A 22,274-nucleotide genomic window follows, 5' to 3' on the forward strand; every position below is an offset into this window, starting at 1 on the left:
ATTAAAGAAGGGAGTTCCAGGAGTTGTAGCATTATTTCTACAATACTGGGGCCCACCAGGGGTGTTGATTTCCTCCATGTCTAACACTTATGACAACTGCGTTCGGTGCTCCTTCAACAAAATTTTGGTCCCAAGAAGCAAGTGTCAAGGGATAAAACAGAACTTGAAAGTGTGCACAACGCAACACGACAGAGAGAATAATGGATTTCATTTTTATTTAATATGAAGGAATCCCTGTCTTAAGACCTTAGAGCTATGAGGTTTCAATATAATTCAAAGTGGGTCTACAAAAATTAAAAATGGAAAGTACAATTTTATACACTGAGTTGAGACTATAATGGGACCCAAGGTGGGGGCCACGATGGCATGATGATGTGGTGCTCAGAGGGAATTCCATGACGAGGGTAGAAAAGGGCATGCTGGTGGGAAAAAGGGGGAAAAATGAATGACATGTGGTGGTCCTAGAGAATTCCGTGTAGACGATATGACATCATCTTGGGCTGATGTCATCTTAGAGCCTCAACAGGGTTGATAATACACACCAAGGAAAAAGGGCGTGATTGATAACCAATATTGATAGCAACTTTTCCGAGCAGTTGAAATAAATAAGTATGTCTCAAGATCTCGGGCCTTGGGGCCTCACTATAATGGTGGTCAAGGAAATATGCCGAGAGTTGTAGGCTAAGATATGAAACCCCTTCCATTATTTGACTTGAAAGGATCATCGTCTCACCTTGGGATTTTTACTACGTGACTGCATAGTAAGATGGGTAGTTGGGCCGAGGGACAAGATTTATAATAATGGGAATTCAATTATTTACAAGCCTTGAAGGGTTTTCCAGTGGGGGCCATGTGCAGTGATGTGGCTTATGCCACAGTGACGTGGTATCATTAGAGAAATTTTGAGGTCTAAAATGGGCCTCCTAAGGAATATTATAAAATAATATGGGAACAATAAAATAATATTAGATTACCTCATCAAGTTTTGGAGGGAAAAATGAAAAAGCTATTTTTTCATCTCTTATCTTCAACTTATCTCCATACGATTTTACTCAAATTTCGAGTGGGATCACTCATTGGATGAAAAAATTAATTTTTCATCCAAGGAGTCCCCATGTTCCATACTTTCGATGGACCCTACTACACGAAAAATGTGAAATACATGAGAAATGGGATTGCAATCACATTTTTCATGTAGTAGGATCCATCCAAAGTATGCAACATGCGGACTCCTTGCATGCAAATCCAAAATTAAATTTTGCATCCAACGAGTGATCTTGCTTCAAATTTAAGTAAAATAGTAGGAAGATAAGTTGAAAATACGAGTTGAAAATTAGTTTTTTTTTTTTTTCTTTTTACCTTTTTACTCAAAAAATGGTGAATCATCCCCCATGGTTGACATCATCATATTGAATCAATTCTTATAAACTTGATTTTTTTTGTACATTTTTGTTTTGAGACCCATTTTTAACCTCAAAATTTCTCTAATGTAGGACAACAAAATGACATGAACCTACTTGGGTGATGATATGGCATTGGGGTGGAGTGCCACATGGGTTCCATGTGCCAGATCTCGGTGACACGGTAAGAGGTTATTGGTCAAATATTCAAATGGATAAATTGTTTGATCTGTGAGTCAAATTGAGGAAAAATTTATATCATTGGAAAGCTCTCGATGAGCGAGATGCAATAATGATATTAGGTTTAAGCTCTAAGGAGTTTCAAAAATGACAAAATTGTTAGACCCCATTTCCATAACATGACATTGGACATTAAATAAATAATAGTAATTCTTTCTACCACCATTAGTTTGGTCCATCAGAAGGATGGGGGGTTGTCACAAAGAAGTAGAGAAAATCCAGAGCATGGTTGAGGATAAGCCAAGAAAACCTAAGGTGATGGTGATAGTGATGCAAGGGGGAGTTAAGGATACATCTATAGGTATGAGGATATTTGATAGTTGAATGGACCATGTACATGAAGGGTCATCCTAGTAAATTGGTGGTTGCAGTAGTTAGGTACCTATGCATTTCAGTGGATGTTTGTTTCTTTATATGGATTTTAATAGTTTGGTGATGTGTGCATGGTCGAGGTATACAGTGAAAGAACTAGGTTGGACTAGACGTAGAATTTGTTGATTGGTAGGTTCTTCAGTGTCTAATAGAGTGTGTGTTACAGGAAAATGTAAATGAAGCCCTCAGTTGATCAATATTAAGACAAGTAATCATTAAGGAGTGTTGGAGTATATAACTCCTACTTGTCTTATAGGTGTGATCATATGTTATTAATTTTATTAGTCCTTATTATGTAGAGTTATACTATCTACGAGAAGGAGTTTGTTCCTATTGTTTAGGTGGTTGTCGAGGCCTAATTGGATGAGAGATTCTATTTGATTAATTAGCTTCCTAGTTTGGTGTGACTTTGAGATATTTCCCTAATTAAAGGATTGTGTGTCCAATATAGTTTTCTTATCTTGAGACTAAGCTTATTGTATTTATATTTGTACCATAATATGTATTTTCCCATCTTATTAAAAAGATATATCTATGTATAATTTCTATTACATTTGAATTTGAATTATAAAATTTATCAAGTAATATATAATTTATTATATTTTTTAAATTATATTACTTAAAATGCATTTTTTTAAATGATTTTTGTAGTCTTTAAGTGTGAATTTTTGGAAACATTTTCGGTTTGTTTTCTTATTTAATTTGTCTAGAATCTACCAGGGATTCATTGAAATCACAAGTTTGATAGGTGGATTCCTCACAATCGAAGTGCACCTAAGGTGTTTGAGGGTGTTGAATCCATATATGTAGTGAAAAAATCAATTTAAACAACACAAACCAATATTTGACCACAATTTGTTTTGCATGATTCCGACCACAAATTTTTCACATGACTACTCCAATTTTTAATGGATATCATGTAAAGAATCCGTGTTTGTTAAATATTACATTCCAATCATATTATTAAAAATTCATTATAAATGATTATACATAAATTTGTGAGAAAATGAATGTAATTTTATTAAATATTAAATTATATTATAAAATTATTTATTGAAAATTATCTCATCCTTTTAAAGCCGGTACAGTTGCCACTGCATTTATGGAAGCAATTCAAAATCTACATGGAAACCCAAAAATTATTTTAAGTGACAAAGATCCCATTTTCATTGGAAATTTTTGGACGAAATTATTTTCTTGTCTTGGTACTCAGTTAACTCATAGCTCTTCTTATCATCCTCAATCTAATGGGAAAACTAAGATAGTGAAAAATGTTTGGAAGGATATATTCATTGCTTTGTATTTGATAAACAAACATAATGGGTCAAGTTTCAGGGAAAATTTTAAGAACCCCCCCTAAATTTATAAATATAATAAATGGGTGAATCTCCATGGTATATAGGAAAAATGGAAGGCGATTTTATCAATAATATAATATGTATATATAATTTTTTGGCGAATCTCTCACCAGGCATGGCGAATATTTTACTCAATTATAAAATCTTGTAAGATCTTGGCGAGTCTTTCACTAAATAATAAAACTTTGTAAATTCCTAGTGAATCTTAGCATAGGCTACAAGCTGGTTTAATTCCCTCATTTAAATAGGCTACATTCCAGGTGAATACCATGGGTCAATACCATGTGCCATTTTGGTGAATACCATGGGTCAATACCATGTGCCATTTTTTATTTTTATTAATTCTAATATTAGGGTTAATAATGGTTTTTTGCATGGTATTAATAACAATCTAGTCCATGGTATTTGTCCCATAGTATTTTGGCCATAGGTTTCACCTAAATATAACCCATTTTTTGAGTGTTCGTAAATATAAGGTGACTTATGGAGTAAATATAAAAAAATGTTTTATTTGTTTACCATACCTCTCATTTATTTATATTTTTATTAATTTACCATACCTCTTTTACAAATATGGTATTTGACCCATAGGATTCACTTAAATAAAACCTTTTTCTTGAGCCTTCATAAATAGAATGAGGGTTATGGACTAAATATAAAAATAGGTTTTATTTATTTACGATACGTCTAGTTTATTTATATTTTTATTTATTTACCATACCTTTTGAGTAAGTATAAAAAGATGTTTTATTAATTTACCATACCTCCACTTTACTTATATTTTTATTTGTTTACACCCTTACATGTATATAAGGTGACTTATGGAGTAAATATAAAAAATGTTTTATTTATTTACCATACCTCTCATTTATTTATATTTTTATTAATTTACGATACCTCTTTTATAAATATGGTATTTGGCCCATAGGATTCGCTTAAATAAAACCTATTCTTGAAAATGGGCGAATGGATTCACTCAAATAAAACCTATTATTGAAAATGGGCAAATGGAAGGTTGTAAGTCCTAATTTCAAGGGCTAAATTTACCTTTTTTACCCTCTCCCTTAAAATAAGGTGGGCTATTTGAGGTGATTTGTAAAAATGTACTATGATACAAAATATTCGCCCACTAAAAATTTAAAACCCCTTAATTTCGCCAAAGGGCGAACATTCGCCCCTAAAATTATCCTTGTCAAGTTTTTACCTCTAGCTGAATGGTGGTATAACACTTCCTCCCATACTACAGCAAAAATGACCCCACTTCTGACACTTTATGGATATCATCCACTATCCATCACATCAAGTCTTTAAGAGAAAATTATACGGTTCAAGCATTGAAATATCACATTGAGAATCAACAACAAGTTCTCTAACTCTTAAAGGATAACCTCACTCTGACGCAAGATCGAATGAAACAACAGGCAGCTCAATATCACTGTGAAAGAAGTTTTTATGTAGGTGACTAGGAATTTTTAAGAGTCTCATAAAATTGACTATCACATGCAGTAATACCATCGACATCTTCAACCATGTCCTCCTTATCTAAGCTACGTTCTTTAATTTATTTGTCCATTATACTAGAAGAATACCCCATATGGATGAAATAATCATTTATTGAAAAGGATAACGAAAACAGAAGGGATTCCCTAATAATTCAAGTTAAACTCTAATATTGCAATATCTTTCTTTAGCAGAGCTATAAATCCTTTATCTACAAGATCTACACAAGACCCTTGCCTTTGAACTCATCAATATAAAGTATTGAACATGGATGTTCTATCTCATAGTGAGATAACAACCTTTATAGGCTTCAACTAGCCACTTTCATATGTCACATCCCATTCCTTAAATAAGGAAGGCATCAACCAAGGAGAAAAAACATTCATATGGTAACACATAACATCAACATATGGGAAACAATAAAACTATATTGAGGTTCTTAGCCTCCTATGTCATATAGACCATGGGATTTCCACATCCCAACTAGCATATAACACATATGCCTATCATTCACTGAATCAAACGATGTGTGTCGATAGCACATCACCCAAGGAAAATCCCCAAATCCCTAATATCGTATGGATATTATTGTGCATAATCATTCCAAGTATGCAAGATCACTTAACCCAATCAATGGTGATGATCCACTAAAAGTAACCATACTCACCTCCCTACAAGCAATTCTGTAAAATTAAAGAAAAGACAAACTTCCAAGGTCACAACCACCGACTGTCCAAACCTTTAAGATACTAGATAACAAGCAAATGCATTTCCAAGGTATTTTATCAAAGTAACATGCCAAACATCATTGTTGTTAATACTATGAGAAACATACCACCATAGTCACATTTGGATATTATACTCATAGTTGAGATCCAACCCTAAACTAGATTCATGCATTATTACCATGCAAGTAGTAAATCAATTATAAACCATCTATTAACATCTAAACATTTGTTTAGTTAATTTCTAAAAATTATTAGGAAATCCCCTTACGGGAATGTTGTTGTCACTTTTCCATGATAGAGTCCATCCAGTCCAAGTGTTAAACATGGATGCTCTAATGCCACTCTGTAACACACCCCCTCCTAATCCCCGCCAAAACACATGTTAGGAGGAGGATAATTACTATGTTGACCCAAGATCCAAGGCGTCGTTATGGAAATGGGATCTAAAAATTTTGATCTTTTCAACTAACTTAAAACCTCAATTAGACATCACGGTTGTGTTCATCGCATCAAGACGATTTTGGTGATATAAAATTTTACTTCAATCTGACCTTTGGATCCAAATTCATAGCAATTTGATTTCTCCTGAATTAGAATTTGTCATATCATCATTCTGCTATGTGGTTGTCCCAGCCAACATCTTGCCTCCACTTGGTAGTAGATCATTAGCTACCGACCTGTTCATGGGTTGGGTTCCATAATTTTTGTGCCATGCATTAGTCCATAATATATGTGTATGTGTGTGTGTGTGTGTTTACCCCAAATCGATGAGCCGTCAATTGCTGCCAAATTTCCCATTACCCTGACCCATCACACTATGTGCATTCACCTATAGATTTGGCTTATGTGTCAGTAGTAAACTAACAGATCGCTTATTGACAGAAACCTTTCCCATTTCTTGGGCTATGTTACCTGACTTCTTCACATTTTCACGCTCAACATTTGCTCCTAGGGCAGCCTTCGGGTTGACTTATGAGGTGGGCCTGCCCTTGCACTAATGAATACAGTATCGGGCTCACGTGTACACCACCACATCCCAGGCTTACATAATCCTATGCCATTTTTTAGAAGTGTGTCTCACTTTGCACATATGGGGAATAGTCTCTGGGAATACGTGTCCTAAGGGGCCACTCCTCTGTGCAACTAAGATTTCGGACTAGTCCATGACTTCCCTTATTGCCTAGTAGTTCCAATGGATTCGCGAGTGTGTCACCTCACAATGGGTTGAGGAAACTACACACTTGTGTCCACTCCTTACACGCCATCTCGTTGCAAAGTCATCCTGACTCTCCCTTGAGTAATGCACATTTCTACCTCCTAGAGATAGACTCCGGGACAAATATATTCCTGTCAAATGTTGTGATAATTCTCGTTTAAGCCGGTCCTGCCTTCCACTTTCTAACCTCTCAATAATCTCTCTTTACATGGGATTAGTTCTTCCACCAACCAATCATACCTTACATATATAGTTTCTTTCCCAACAAATCATTAGATACAAAAATTCAATGAACTAGCCATTTTTAGTGGCTCTTTGCAATTCTTGGTGCTTCCTATGCACCTAGGCCAACTTCAATGACTTTATTTTTCTGGGGTGTTTCTTACCTCCATGAATAAACACTTATGACAAACACGCCTGATGCTCCTTCAATAAAATTTTGGTCCCAGGGAGCAAATGGGCCGAGATGAAAAAAAATTCCCAGTAATTGACATAATGAAAATTCCTGTCTCGGGACCTCGAGGAACTTGAAAGTGTGTGCAACGCAGCACAACATAGAGACAAATGGATTTCCCTGCTAGTTAATGTGAAGGAATCCCCATCTCGAGCCCTCAGAGCTACGAGGTGTCAATATAATTCAAAGTGGGGCTAAGCAAATTAGAAAGGGAAAGTGTAATTTTACACAGTGCGCTGAGACCACAATGGGACCCAGGGTGGGGGCCACGATGGCATGATGATGTGGCGCTTGAAGGGCATGCCATGCGAAGGGTAGAAAATGGAATTTTGGTGGGCCAAAGGCATGTAGTGGTCCTAGATAATTGATCCAGGAGGATCCTGGAGGATTGATCTAGGTGGATCTTCAAAAAGTACTAGTGGCATGGTAAAAGGATAAAAAATAAAAGTGGCAGAATCTAGATAAACTTTGCATTAGATCAAAGTGTTTGTCATCCTGATTGCAACGGTGTGAACAACACTCCAATCCGAGTTCATATGAAGAAGTTAGAGTAAGTCAAAGTTGATGTTTGACTTGTCCAGGTGGTAGGAGGAGTGATGTGGCAGACACTCTCAGCGAATGGGGAAGTTCCAAGTGGTAGGCTGCCATTGGTCCCGCATTTCACTTATTGCAAAAAAAGATGTCGCGACTTAACGAGAATTGGCCCTGGCAGGATCCCAGCTGTGATTGTGATATCGCATATCAGAGGTCAGAGGAGGAACGAGTAATTAAGAATCGGCCCCTGGCAAAACCAAGTTGTGATGCGATATAATCACAATCACATATCGCACAAGTACCACATCGATATACATGTTACCGATGGACTCCGCTGATTGCGATTTGTGGGGAGGATCTGGATGCAATATTTTATAAACTGCATTTTATTATCTCGGCGGGTCCGCGATCATCACAGAGCGTGGGTATTTCGTCAATTGCGATTGCGATGGGGTCCCCCGGATGTGATATGTTATATAAGAAGTTTTATATTCCCAGCGGGTCCGTCGTATTGCAGAGTGCCTATTGTTTGGGCCTGGGACTGTCCGTCGACGGTTGGAAACGTCAATAGTCTTACTGCCAATTTAAACACACAGTTAAAAGAATTTTTCCATGTTTGTAAGGGTTGTTGTCATATACTATTCAGGGGCTCGAGAAGCTCTGTGGAATACGCCCGCTCACTTAACTTGGTCTATTGTTTGAATTGCTCGGGTATTGAGGGTTTGTCGCCATCCTTATAAAAGGCCATTTTTGTGTCAGAAGAAGGGAGAGAGGATCAGCAAAATAATTTAGAAGTATTGTACAACAGATCCTGACCCTAGTAGCGGGCCAGGACCTTTCCTTGAGCAGTAGGGAGGTTCCGAGAAGTTGTAGAAGGCCCGATTATCCAAATTGGGTGTTTGGATAAGCATTTTTGCATGATTTTTCACTAGGAGTTCAGTGGTTCTATCTATTTCTAAAGCTGGGCTCTCCATTCTTTGTCCATCTTCCAGCTTGGAGGTATAAGGATTGTAAATAATGTTTCTTGTACTTTTATCTCTTTTTATGCCACTTAATGAATGAAGGCCTCCCCACTATTGAGCAGGGCCCAGAGACGTAGTCCAAATTGGACGAACTCCGTAATCAAATCATTATGTCATGGTTTTTGTGTTCTTTTGATTATTTCCGCATTGTTTATGTTCTTTTAAGTTCCATGGTTAATTAACTCTGTTATATGTAATTTTGATGCATCTGTAAATAAAAGATCTTGGATTAACTTTGGTATTAGAGCAGGTCTTTGTAGATGCGAATTGCATGAGTTTATGCTAACCTGGAACAAGTTGCGAAAAGGAGAAGGAACGCTTAATTCCTTTGATCCTGAAGCAGGATGTGCACAACGAAGAAGAAACATGGCCAATGAAGAAGCTCGTTGGGAAGAGGAACATAATTTCCGCAAGGTATTCTACAATATGGTAGGGAAAGTAGACAAGTTGTTCACAGAGTATGAGAAGGCGCTTGGGCATGAGAAGAAGGATGCTGATGACCATGGATCAGCAAATCATGAAGATGGTGGAGAAGAGCCTCCTCCCTCTCCTTCTTCAAGTGATGGTTCTCATCACTCTCATCGAAATTCCAAGAAAACATCTACGAAACCGTTCTTCAAGTTAGACGTAAAGTTTGACCTGCCCATGTATAATGGGGAGTGTAGTGCATAAAAACTTAATAACTCGATAAGAAAGATAGAGGTTTATTGTCGGGTCCAGCAGATTGAAGAAGATGAGGCGAAAGTCCAATTAGCATCTCTTCGGCTGAGCGGCACTGCTCTCGTTTGGTGGGAGAGCAAGTTGCAGAAGGGAAAAACAAAGTCAGGTAACCTTCTGTCCTCTTGGTCTAGTTTTATTTCTGCATTGAAAGACTAATTCTATCCTCTGGGTTATAACAAAAGGGCACTTATGTGCTAGCAATATCTAAAGCAAGGTGACGGCAAAAATGTGCAAATCTATACTGAATAATTTCATAAACAAGCACCGAATTTGAGCATCTCATTAGATGCACCTGAAACTGTAACTAAGTATATAGGTGCGCTAAATAGTTACATCAAACACTCATTATCATTGTTCGAGCCTACTACAATTGATGCGGTCAGCGTAAAGGCTATTCATCTTGAAATCCGAGGCAAGAATGATCGATATGATCAAGACAAAAAGGAACCATTCAAACCTCTGCATGGAAACTTCCAAAAGAAAGGAAAAGGGAAGGATAAGAAGATGGTTGTAGCCAAGAAAGGGGATGGAGCAACATCGTCTTGGACTCATTGAAAAAAATATTTTGATGACGAGGACCACTGTTGGAAGTTGCATCCGGAGTTGATACCGAAGAGATTCGGTGGGAAGGGGAAGCAGAAGACAGTGGCAATAGTGCAAGACCTTGGATCAAATTTCGGCGATGAGACATTGATCATAGCCTTGGGCGCAAGAGGTACTCTTTCTATTAATGATAGTTCTGATTCGTTTGTAAGTACTAGCTATTTGAATGAGCCTGTAAGTAATGAGTGGAAGAGAATTTAATTATTCCACATTAGAGTTGTCATAAAACATACAAATGTGGAAACTCTGTTTGATTCAGGTTCCCAAGCAAACTTAATCTCAGAGTCCTTAGTGAAAAAGTTAGGCCTTGAAACTAAGTCTCATCCAAGTCCATACCTTCTTGGTTGGGTAAGCGATAAAGACAAATTGCAGGTCACCAAGTAGTGTAGGGCCAGATTTGTTATTGTTTCTAAATTGGTTGATGAGGTAGAGTTAGATGTAGTTCCTTTGAACATCTGCGGAATCATCTTGGGAAGCCCATATCTATATGATAGAAAGGTTGTTTTCTTTCAGCATGAAAACAAATACCACCTCACAAAGGATGAGGTAGAGTATATAGTTAAAGCTCATCATACAAATGTTATTGCTAGCCTTGTAATCGCGGGACATATTAAACGACTGGTTAATTCCAGCAAAGGGTGCATTCTAATGATAGTGAGAGCGAAAGAGGCCAAGATGAATGACGCTTTCAAAGGCTGTAATCCTGATCATAAGAAAGAATTATTTGAAATTGTTTTTTTATTATGATGGATTGTTTTAGGAACCGAGAGGATTGCCCCCTAAATGAGAAAGCCAACATGAGATCCATTTACAACATGATACTCCTTTATCGAATTTTGGCATGTACAGGATGGCTTCTATCGAGATGGAGTAGATCAAGAAACAGGTGCAGGAACTGTTAAATCAGGGAGTCATCAAACCGAGTTCTTCTCCTTGTGGCTCACCGATCGTGTTGGTGCCCAAGAAAGACAACACATGGAAAATGTGTGTAGATTATAGGGCGTTGAACAAGATCACGATGAAGAATTGATACCCTCTCCCTCACATTGATGAATTGTTAGATCAGTTGAAAAATGTTGTTTATTTTACAAAGCTAGATTTGTGTAGTGGTTATCACCAGGTTAGAATTGCAGAGCAGGATGTTTGGAAGATTGCGTTCAAAACCAAACAGGGGTTGTTCGAATGGATGGTGATTTCATTCGGACTGTGAAATGCTCTAGCCACGTTTATGAGGGTAATGAATGATTTATTTAGGCCTTTTCTTGATCATTTTGTTCTTGTATATCTGGACAATATTCTTGTGTACAGTAGGACATGGGATGAACATGTGTGTCATCTAAAGAAAGTGCTTGATGTTCTGAAAAGTGAAAAGTTGTATTTGAAACTGTCAAAGTGTGAGTTTGGGAAGACTTCTCTAATTTATTTAGGCCACATTGTTGGCAATGGACAATTGAAGATAGATCCCTCTAAAGTGGAGGCGATTATGAATTGGCCTAAGCCCACGAATGTTACAGAGGTTCAAAGTTTTCTAGGCGCGGTACAATATTGGAGAAGGTTCATTGTGAACTTCTTCGTTATCGCAATGCCATTACACGCCTTGACTAGTGTGAAGCAGGCCTTTCAGTGGGGAGGAAAACAATAGAAATCCTTCGACACACTGAAAGAGAAGATTAACACAACACTAGTGCTAGCCTTACCAGACCTTCAACAACCTTTTGAAATTGAAACAGATGCCAACAGATATGCCATGGGCGTTGTATTGATGCAGCAAAGAAATCCTATATGTTACCATTCAGAGACTTTCTCCCAGGCTGTTGTGAATTATCCCATGTATGACAGGGAGTTGTACGCCTTGGTCCAAAGTGTAAAGAAGTGGAAACACTATCTGATCGGCAAGGAGACCATCATCCATATAGATCATCAGCCCTTGCAGTATCTTCAGTAACAAACCAAGCTCCAGCAAGCCTGTCACTTCAGATGGATGGAATTCCTACAATAGTTTCATTTGGTGATATGATACAAGAAGGGCGCTAGGAACAAAGTAGTAGATATGATTTCTCGCCCTCCTATTTCTCCATTTGTAGTTTTGAAAAATGTTTCTTTATCGTTAGAAAGTTATGCTGAACAGTATGCTAATGATAGTGATTTTAAAGAAATCTATGCAAAATTGACTCGTGGATTGCAGGTGGACAATTATTACTTGTAGGGAAATCTATTGTACCACCTTGGAAAACTGTGCATACCTAGTGATGAAAGGGTTCATGTAATAAGAGAGGCTCATACCTCTCTGGTGTTTGGTCATTTTGGGATTGAGAAAACTTTATGTTGTTTGTAGAGGTTTTGTTTTTGGCCTCATATGAAAACATTGTGACTCGCTTTGTAAAGGGTTTTGTGTTATGTTCTGTTTCAAAGCCCTCTAATAGAAAACTTGGGCTCTACACACCACTCCCTATTCCGAGTCGACCATGAGAAAGTGTGTCCATGGACTTTGCAGGAGGTTTGCCTATGTCTAGGAAAGGTCACGACTATTTATATGTCGTTGTGGATATATTTAGTAAAATGTGTATTTTAATGCCTTGTAAAAAGTAGGTCATTGTTGAGCAGACTGATTTTATTTTCTTTCAGCATGTTTGGGTCCATTTTGGGTTGCCCACATCTATTGTGTCAGATCGAGACTCTCGCTGGATCAACTTGTGGAGAACGATGAGCACCAATATTGCAACAAGGATGCTGCAACTCCTGGGGCTACTGACTTTACTTCATCAACCCGGGGTTCGTACAAACTTGGAGGTGACAGTGTTGTATACACAAATAGATGTAATTGGTCTACTCTTGTCACTGCTTAGCTGGGGTGATAGACCACTAGGGTTTCTCAAACCAGCCTTCTATTGACTAGAAGAAGTCTGATTACCAACTAGAGAGGGGAAATTTACCCTAAATGAGAGAAAAGAAATGCTGCCTAATTGCAAGAATGAAAGACTGAAAAAATGCTTGCAAAGTAACATGAAATCCTCTATCTACTTGTTAACACACTTTGCTTGCAAAAGAACCCTACTTTAACCCTACTTGTCACATGTGAGGTTTTAACTAATCTAAGCATGAAATCTGATCTAGAGAGTACTAACTGCTGTGTGCATGAGTAAATATAAAAGAACTCCTTTTTTAATCTTTTTGCTTTATAAATGTAAATGCTAATCTTTCCTTGTTCTTTGGCAGGGAAGACAGGTGTGGAGGAAGAGGGGTACAATGGTTTTGATGGATTGGAGGTCAAGTAGGGGCCTAATCCTGGCTTCAGTGATGATTTTTCTCAATTCAGGCTCAAAATAGGCTGCTACAGGATATCCTACAGGATGTACTAGTTCTCCTACAAGATCCCCTATTTTACTAAAGGAATAGGCTGAAAGCTTAGGAAGTGGTCTAGAAGGTGTAATGGATCTTAGGAAAGGTGAATAATGAGGGAATAAGGCATTGAAGTGCTCGTCATCCTGGTTCCAATGGTGCGAACGAAACTCAAATCCGAGTTCATACGAAGAAGTTAGAGTAAGTCAAAGTTGATGTTTGACTTGTCCAGGTGGCAAGAGGAGTGATGTGGAAGACACTCTCAGAAAATGGGGAAGTGCCAAGTGGAAAGCTGGCATTGGTCTTGCATTTCATTTATCACAGAAAAAAAGGCCGCGGCTTAAGGAGAATCGGCCCTGACAGGGTCCCAGATATGATTTCGATATCGCATATCACAGGTCGGAGGAGGAATGAGTACTTAAGAATCGGCCCCCGGCGAAGCCAGGTTGCGATGTGATATAATCACGATCACATATCACACAAGTACCATGCCAATATACATGTTACCGATGGACTCTGCCGATTGCTTTGCGGGGAGGATCTGGATGCGATATTTTATAAACTGCATTCTATTATCCCGGCGGGTCTGCGATCATCACAGAGTGTGGGTCTTCCACCGATTGCGATTGCGATGGGGTCCCCTAGATGCGATATGTTATATATCATGTTTTATATTCCCAGCGGGTCCGCCGTATCATAGAGTGCTTGTTGTTTGGGCCTGGGACTGTCCGCCGATGGTTGGAAACGTCGATAGTCTTGTCGCCGGTTTAAACACACAGTTAAAAGAATTTTTCCATGTTTGTAAGGGTTGTTGCCACATACTATTCAGGGGCCTGAGAACCTCTGTGGAATACACCCGCTCGCTTAACTTGGTCTATTTTTTGAACTGCCCAGGTATTAAGGGATTTCCTCCATGCTTATAAAAGGCCATTTTTATGTCGGAAGAAGGGAGAGAGGATCAACAGAATAGTTTAGAAGTATTGTACAATAGACCCTGACCCTGGCAGCAGACCAGGACTTCACCTTGAGCAGCAGGGAGGTTTCGAGAAGTTGTAAAAGGCCCGATTATCCAAATTGGGTGTTTGGATAGGCGTTTTTGTATGATTTTTCGCCAGCAGTTCAGTGGTTCTGTCTGTTTCTGAAGCTGGGATCTCCATTCTTTGTCCATCTTCCAACGTGGAGTTATAAGGATTGTAAAGAATGTTGCTTATACTTTTATCTCTTTTTATGCCACTTAATGAATGAAGGCCTCCCCACTATTGAGCATGGCTTGGAGACGTAGTCCAAATTGGACGAACTCTGTAATCAAATAATTGTGTCATGGTTTTTGTGTTCTTCTGATTATTTCCACATTTTTTATGTGCTTTTAAGTTCCATGGTTAATTAACTCTATTATATGTAATTCCGATGCATCTGTAAGTAAACTATCTTGGATCAAGAATGCCATGCAGATGAGATGAAATCAACATGACATCATCTTGGGTTGACGTCATCTTAAGGCCTAAACAGGGTTGACAATACACATAAAGGACAAAGGGCGAGATTGAAAACTGATATTAATAGCAATTTTTCCGAGCAGTTGACGGAAATAAGTTTGGCTAGAGATCTTGGGCCTTGGGGCCTCACTATAATGGTGGTCAAGGAAATATGCTGAGAGTTGTAAGATGATATTGGAAACTCCTTTCGTCGTTTGACTTGAAAGGGTCATCATCTCACCTTGGGATTTTTACTATGTGACTACGTGGTAAGCTGAGGAGTTGGGCTGAGGGCCGAGATTTATGATAATGGGAATTCAATGATTTACAAGCCTTATAGGGTTGTCCAGCGGGGGCAACGTGCAGTGATGTGGCTTATGCCACAGTGGCATGGTATCATTAGAGAAATTTTGAGGTCTAAAATGGACCTCCTAAGGAATATTATAAAATAATAGTGGAAACAATAAAAAAATATTAGATTACCTCATCAAGTTTTGGAGAGGAAAAAGAAAAAACTATTTTTTCAACTCGTATCTTCGACTTATCTCCCTACAATTTTACTCAAATTTCGAGCGGGATCACTTGTTGGATGTAAAATATAATTTTGCATCTAAGCAGTCCCCATGTTGCATACTTTCGATGGACCCTGCAACACGAAAAATGTCAAATACATGAAAAATGTGATTACAAATGTGAAATACATGAAAAACTTGATTGCAAACATGTTTTTCATGTATTTTACATTTTTCATGTAGTAGGGTCCATCGAAAGTATGCAACATGGGGACTCCTTGGTTGCAAAATTATATTATGCATCCAACGAGTGATCCCACTCGAAATTTGAGTAAAATCGTAGGGAAATAAGTTGAAAATACAAGTGGAAAAATAGTTTCCTTAGTTTTTTTTATCTTTTTACATTTGTAATCCAAAAATAGTGAATCATCCCCCATGGTTCACATCATTATATTGAATCCTATTAGTTCGTATAAATTGATATTTGTTGTACATTTTTATTTTAAGACCCATTTTTAACCTCAAAATTTCTCCAATGTAGGACAACAAAATGACATGAACCTACTTGGGTCATGACATGGCAGTGGGGTGGAGTGTCACGTGGGTTCCACATGTCAGATCTTGGTGATGTGGCAAGGCGTTATTGGTCAAATATTCAAATGACCATATATTTTGATCTGAGAGTCGAATTGATGATTCTTTTTTATTATTGGAAAGATATCGATGAGCCAAATGCAATAATGATATTAGGTTTAAGTTCTAAGGAATTTTAAAAATTCCAAAATTGTTAGACCCCATTTCCATAACAAGACATTGGACGTCAAATCAATAATAGTAATTCCTTCTACCACCACTAGTTTGGACGATGAGATGGATGGGAGGTTGTCACAAAGAAGCAGAGAAAACACAGAGCATGGTTGGGGATAAGCCAAGAAAACCCAAGATGATGGTGATGGTGATGTAGGGGGAGTTAAGGATACATGTATAGGTATGACGATATTTGATAGTTGAATGGACCATGCACATGAAGGGTCATCCTAGTAAATTGGTGGTTGCAGTGGTTAGGTACCTATGCATTCTAGTGGATGGTTGTTTCTTTATATGGATGTTAATAGTTTGGTGAAGTGTGCATGGTCGAGGTATACAGTGAAAGAACTAGGTTGGACTAGACATAGACTTTGTTGATTGGTAGGTTCTTCAATTAGTGTTACAGAGAAGATGTAGATGAAGACCTCAGTTGATCAATATTAATACAAGTAGTCATTAAGGAGTGTTGGAGTATATAAATCCTACTTGTCTTACATGTGTGATCATATTTTATTGAGTTTATTAGTCATTATTATATAGAGTTATAGTCTCTATGAGAAGGAGTTTGTTCCTGTTTTTTAGGTGGTTGTCGAAGCCTAGTTGGATGAGAGATTCTATTTGAGTGATTTGCTTCCTAGTTTGGTGTGAGTTTGAGATATTTCCCTAATTAAAGTATTGTATGTCCAATATAGTTTTCCTATCTTGAGACTAAGCTTATTGTATTTATATTTTTACAATAATATCTATTCTCCCATCTTATTAAAAAGATAGATCTATGTAGAATTTCTATTATATTTGAATTTGAATTATATAATTTATCAGATCATATATAATTTATTATATTTTTAAAATTATATTACTTAAAATGTATTGTTTTAAATAAATTTTTAACGAGTAGTTTTAAGTGTGTCTTTTTGAAAAGTTTTCCAGTTTGTTTTCCAATCTAATTTGTCTAGGATCTTTTAGAGATTCATCCAAAAACTCCAAAAAGTAACACTTAAATACTACTCTAATTTTTAATAGATGTCCTAGAAAAAAATCCATATTTGTAAAAGGTTACATTTCAATCATATTATTAAAAATTCATTATAAATAAGTACACATAATTGTGTGAGAAAATGAATGTAATTTTATTAAAGAATAAACCATATTATAAAATTATATATTGAAAATTACCATGTAATAATTAATATTAACTAACGAGGAAATAAGGAATATAATAAGTGAAATGTTATTAATACAAAATTATTATTACTTAACAATTATATAAATTTATATTATTTTTTTAAGTAGTATTAAATTGACTTTTATTTAATGGAAAGTTAAAATATAATATTATTTGAATTTATATACATATGTAGAATATAAAGTAATAAAATTTAATAATGGAGATTTATTTCAAATGTAAAATTATAATTTATCTCCAAAAATAAATATAATTTTATTAATTTTAACAAAAATAAATATTATTTTATTAATTTTAAAAAAAAAATTAAAAATATATATTTATTAACTTACCCTTAAATTTTATAAAAAATTAATCAAACTCTACTGACTAAACTCTATTTAGGAAAAATTATATATTTTCCTCATAAATATGATTTTTTTTTCTCAGTAAAACTATAATAGAATACTATGCTATTCTATTATATTATGTACAGATAAACATTACAGACAGAAAGACAGGTTGCCCATGGCCGACTGTGGCACTGTGGGTTGGCAACTTGCAACTCCAAAGTAGCCCTCACAGGGGCGACATTTCCATCCGGAATTGTATCCAAACCACTACAAAACACATCATAGTTTTCATTCCAAACCAAAATCACCCACGCAGGGGCTTTGAAGCAAAAAACTTCCCTCGCAGGGGCGACCGAGGACCTCTGCTAGCGCCCTTAATAGACCTACTAACTGAACCAAAGCATATAAAGACCTGCACATGAACTTGAAAGACCCAGACATAAACATATAACTTTTCCCGTACACAGACACAGATAGTGACCGAGACAGAAGACTTAAACCGGACTTGAACAAAAGATGGTCGACGGAGCGTGCCGCTGAATGCTACTCCTCAGGCTTCTCCTCGATAATCGGAGCCCATCCATAATGCTCAGGGAGGCCTTCCCATTCTTCCCCTGCAACTTTCTTGGAGGACGACGCCTCCTGCTTCTGAGGTTGGATGGGAGCCTGCTTAGGAGCTCCCACTGTTCTTTCCTCGGCAATTTCCGGTTGTTCATCGGATAGCGTTTCCCTGCTGCCCGAACCATCTTCATCTTCCTTGGTGTCCTTAATGAATAGGACTGAGATGTGTGCACTGATGCTTCCAAGGGTGAAAACTGCAGTGCCAAACGCTGGAAGAGAGGGTGGTCCTGCAGTGGGGCTGCCCGTGTCCATGAACTGGGTAGCCTGCATGTGGGTAGCCCCGGCCCTTCTGTGACAGTAACAACAACAGCAATGGTGGTGGGAATCCGCTGCTGGATGGCGTGAGGAGCCCCCTCGACTAGAGCCGCGTCTCCATGGCATTCTTTCCCTTGGCCTGGCCATGTTGGCAGTGGAGCTGGCGGTATAAAACAAAGCTTCAATTGTAGGTTGCCCCTGCTCGAGTCGCTTCCCAGCGGAGTGAAGTTCTCTCTCCTCAACTCTTGAAAATAACACAGTGATACCCACGCCTCTGTCAACAGGGAATTCAAGCTCGAAATATCCCTTGACTGCTTGTGAACTGGCTGTAACAACCGCAGTGTCTACCAGAAGGAAGAGATTGCCCACACCAGCCTGCGCAGCGTGCCTCTCACTCTGAGTATGGTTCTTCCCCATACAATCACCCAACATAACCCTCTCAGCATTCTCTTGAATCCTGGGCGCCATAAATGCGCTCTGCAACCTCCACAATTCGCCTTAGATTTCATTGAAGGCTCTGAGCTAATGCCTCAGAATTTAATTCCTTGGCAGCGATCTGAGTGTCCTCCTGCATAAAATCTCGTGGCGGCACATGTTGGCCATGTGGCCTCTCACCTTCTGCCGTGCGAACACCCGCATCCAGGGCTCATAAATATGATTTTAATATTCCAAAATATAATAATTTAATAGGTTCAAAATTACTATAATTAATTTCTCTAAATGTAAATTTAAAAAAATTACGACATGTGAACTCTACATACACGTATCAACTTCCACATTAAACCTATGAAATTAATGTTTGCAGAATAAATTTGATGGAAAACCATATATCATGCTATACCGTGAGGATGTAGGCAATTCACGTTATGTCAGAAATCAATTGAGATGTAAGAAACTTGAAAATTCACCAAATTTGCCCAACGGGAAATATATGGGCTCCACCTGGGATACATCACCATGGCCAAATTACTTTGGTTCGAAAGTGATTACCTTGTCTTGTTACTAAATTTTCTAACATATAATTAAAACACCAATAAACCAACTCCAAACAAAATAATCCTAAAAACATTTATTAATTTAAAAAAAAAAACAAAGGTGAGATACCAAAACCATGTGTCACCGAATTTCGCATATACATAATTCCAAATAAAGCATTATCGAAGGCCAAAAAGAATTAACCCCAAACGAACCATTTTAAGTGCCCATTATATGGTGAGTGTGCAGCAAATTGGGGGACCGTAATCTTAGAGATAATGCAAATATGGGACCGAACTAGGAGGGGAAAGGCAACTCTACCCTTCAGATTCTACTTCCAGCGCTATTATCATGTCTTCCATAGCACACACAGATGCCCCTTTCATGGCCGCTTCTTCGTCTTCACTCACTGCTTTCATGGCCGCTTCTCTTATCTCCTTGGCTCGCTCTCTCACTCGATTGCCTTTCTCTTCCGTCATCAACATTCTTACACTTCTCTCCACCGTCTCCCGTTTCAGCTCTCCCTCTTTTCCCCTCCACATCTCGATGCACACCCCCACCTCCTCCTCCAACATTTTCGAATTCGCGAACTGGTCCCCTGACATGGGCCATCCTATGATAGGCACCCCTTGGCTCAGGCTTTCCAGCGTCGAATTCCATCCACAGTGACTCAGGAACCCTCCCGTCGAAGGATGGGACAGGATCAGCAGCTGAGGCGCCCACTTTTTGATAAGCAATCCTCGCTTCTTTTCCTTCACTCGCTCTTCGAATCCCTCTGGTAGAAACTCCGCCGAGAACTCTGAATTAAATGGGACCTCCAGCGGTGGCCTGACGACCCAAATGAAAGGCTGTTGGCTCGATTCCAGCCCTAGAGCCAGCTCCTTCATGTGTGACAACGATATCGAATTTTGGCTTCCAAAGGAAACATAGAGCACAGAGGAGGGCGCTTGGGAATCAAGCCACAGCAAACATGTCCTTGCATTTTCTGCCTCTTCCTGCTTGCCTCGCAGTAGAAAATCCGAATCAACCGTTGCATTTGAAGAAGAGGAAGAGAGAAATGAAGAGGGTAGGATCGGTCCGACCGCCCAAACCGGCCTGCCAGTGGATTTTCTCATGTGTTGGAGACTGCTATGCTCCAGCGCTTCGAACGTATTACAGATTGACCCCCAACTACGCAAATTGCGAGATATTTGGCGATTGAGGAACAAGATCCAGGGATCGGATGCCGTGGCCCTTTTTAAATATAGGGGGAGTTGAGATCGATCCAGTGTAACACGCGGCAAGTCGGGCAGAACAAACTCGTGGGCGTCAGTCTTGGTGTGAGGTAGATGAGTGCAGAGGGAGTAAAAGACGGAGGTGCCATAAGCCCCAGCAGTGCAGAACTGAATCCTGGGTATTCCCAACCTGTTCCCTACGTCTAGCGTCCAGCCCAAGAACATGTCGCTGATGATGCACAGAGGCAGGCGCCCGCCGTCTTCTTGAGTGATGTGGCGGATGAGGCGCTCGAAATGGGGTTCCAGGTGCTCTGAGGCTTCATACAAACGGAGGAAAAGATGGTAAGGGAGGGAGTCCGTGTTTTCGGTGTGAGGAGGAAGACCGTGAGCATCGCTGGAGAAAGGCAGCTCCGCCAGGCGGATATCCAGAGCGGGGCCAGCGGATTCGATCTTGGGTCGCAGGCTTCGAATGTTGAGAGGCGTATTGGCTATGGTGATGGCAAATCCGGTTCGTTTGGCAAGCAGCTTGGCGAGCTCTAGGAAGGGAATAATATGGCCCTGAGCCATGAAGGGGAGCATCACCACATGGTGCTTAGCCTCTCTGGTGGTGATATTAGCCAAATTCTCAGAAGGGAAGGGGTTGGGAGAATCCACAGTGGTCAAATTTTCAGCGGGAAAGGGTATGGGAGAATCCATTGTGCATAGAAGATTTTCGTTAGCGAAATGGCCGGAGAACCCGTGGGATGTGCAGGCTGGAAAGCTTGCACCTCCTGCTCAGTTATCACATTTCACAACAGCAAAAGGAAAGGCGTGCGCTGAAGTTGAGGTAAGCGATGACGCCAGACTAGCTTGTGGTGTGTGATTGGAGAGATTGTTCACCAAGATTTTTGATTCTGCCCTCGATCACTTTTAGAATTACAATTGCTTTACACTTCGTTGTTATTTAAATTATTATACCTGTGTCACAGTCACGTTATATCGCAATGGATTCCTCTGTTTAGTTTTTTGTTAATCCAAAAAAGTTGCATCTTTTTCATAGTTTAATATTATTGTTCAATAAGCACTTGGTTGTTATTATTATACTATATTATACCTGTCACAATCAAGTTATACGGTAAATCCGCAAAATATCTATAATTATGCTTTGATTAACTATTTCTAATTTAAGGTGTTCACTCTTACCTTTATAAATATCTGGAGGTTAAACGTAAATTTGACTTTTTACAAATTTTTATATTTATAATTTTAAATATTTTCTAATTTCATTTTCAATTTTTCTTCACATTTTTATAATTATTTGCTTTTAATTATAGTATGTATGTTGATTGCAAATTAATTTTATTTTTATTGGGATAAGTTGTTACACTCAAATTTTTATCAAATTATTTAAAGAGATGTGGTAGTGTTAAAA

At 38.5% G+C, this 22,274-nt stretch overlaps 1 pseudogene; it reads right to left on the bottom strand.

The window, feature by feature from the left end:
* Window positions 1-19,791: 19,791 nt before the first annotated feature.
* LOC149190284 (UDP-glycosyltransferase 92A1 pseudogene) lies at window positions 19,792-21,857 on the bottom strand (annotated as a pseudogene).
* Window positions 21,858-22,274: the final 417 nt, after the last annotated feature.

This window comes from Pinus tabuliformis, chromosome 3_1 (assembly GCF_031772625.1).
Source record: "Pinus tabuliformis cultivar Carrire ecotype Pingquan chromosome 3_1, CPIR1, whole genome shotgun sequence".
NCBI classification, from domain to species: domain Eukaryota; kingdom Viridiplantae; phylum Streptophyta; class Pinopsida; order Pinales; family Pinaceae; genus Pinus; species Pinus tabuliformis.